Source organism: Fukomys damarensis, unplaced genomic scaffold (assembly GCF_012274545.1).
Source record: "Fukomys damarensis isolate Sample0158 unplaced genomic scaffold, DMR_v1.0_HiC HiC_scaffold_19, whole genome shotgun sequence".
Classification (NCBI taxonomy): domain Eukaryota; kingdom Metazoa; phylum Chordata; class Mammalia; order Rodentia; family Bathyergidae; genus Fukomys; species Fukomys damarensis.
In genome coordinates, this window is record NW_022900931.1 from 64,676,258 (window position 1) to 64,677,619 (window position 1,362).

The following is a 1,362-nucleotide window of genomic DNA, read 5'->3' on the forward strand; positions in this document are numbered from 1 at the left end:
CCCAGCAGGGGCCCCCCGGGACAGCGCGACTCGGGGGGACGGGAGGTCCCGCTCGGGGGCTGGAAATGGGGGTAGTGTGGAGGGTGGGGGGTGGCACCCCACGGGGGCACTGGGGAAGAGGGAGAGGAGGAGGATGGGGAGGGAGCAGCAGGGGTGGGGGCGCATCTCCGAGCACCTGCGAATAGAAAGGGGGGCAGGGGTTAGAGTAGTGGGGGAAACATGGGGAACAAGGGGAGCCCCAAGGCAGCCTGCAAGCCGGAACTGTGGGACCCTATATTGTAGGACTTGGGTGAGGCCCAACTTCTAGATTAATAATTATCCAACCACTGTTACCTCATAGCCAAGGAAAAAGCAAAATGCAGGCTCAGAGAGGTTAAGGACCTGCACCAGGTCACACAGCCAGCAAGTGGCAGAGGTGGCATCTGAATTCTGTCTGAGCAGCTCACTTCTGCTCTCCAGCCTCAACAACCCTGAGAAAACTCTCCTAAAATTTGTTGATTTTTGAGACAGGGTCTCATATGTCATTCAGGCTGGCCTTGAACTCACAGTGATCCTCCTGCCTCAGCTTCCCAAGTACTAGGGTTACAGGCGTTCATCACCACATCTGGCTTGAGTCCTGCAGTTTTGGAAGCCAGAATCCGGAATTCCAAGGAGACTCATATTCAGCTCAAAACTGCTACTAATAAAGCAAGACACTGCCCCTGTCCTGCTAGGCCTCAGTGTCCCCATGTGTGAAACCCATGGGGTGAGAAAAACCTGGGGAAGGGGGTGGGTTTCGAAGACTCTACTCATTCTGGGAGCCCAGGAGGACCGGGAAGCAGCAGGTGGTTACCAGACCTGTCAGCACCTCTGAGGGCCAGGGCCGGGGGCCCCCAGACTTGGCGGGGCCCCTGTAGAGGACACGGGTGGCCCCCTCCTTCCTGACATCCCAGGAGAGGGAGGGGGCAGCCACCTGGGGGAAGAAGGGAACAGACATGTTACACAGGCAGGTAGGAGGGGGCCTGGACCCCTGAACACCCCCTCCCTAGAGCGTCCCTGAGAGCGCAGGCAACCGAGATTGCGATTGAGGCCCCTCCCCGGCCAGGTGATGACTCCGGCCCCGGATGAGAAGCAGATGGGGCGGAAGGAGGAGGCTGGGAGGGATCACAGCCCCTCGTGCCATCCATCTAGCAGACGGGCGGAGAGGGACGGGCCTGGACACCCGGTCCCCGAGGGCCGCACTCAGGGAGCCCTGGGTCCCCGGGGCTGCTTCCTGGAATGCTCGCTGCTCGCAGGACAGGCCGGGGCCCGCCCGAGACTTCGGCTACGCATACCTGGGTGGCTGCGCGCTCTGGCTCCGAGGAGGGAACGGGGAGGGCGGGG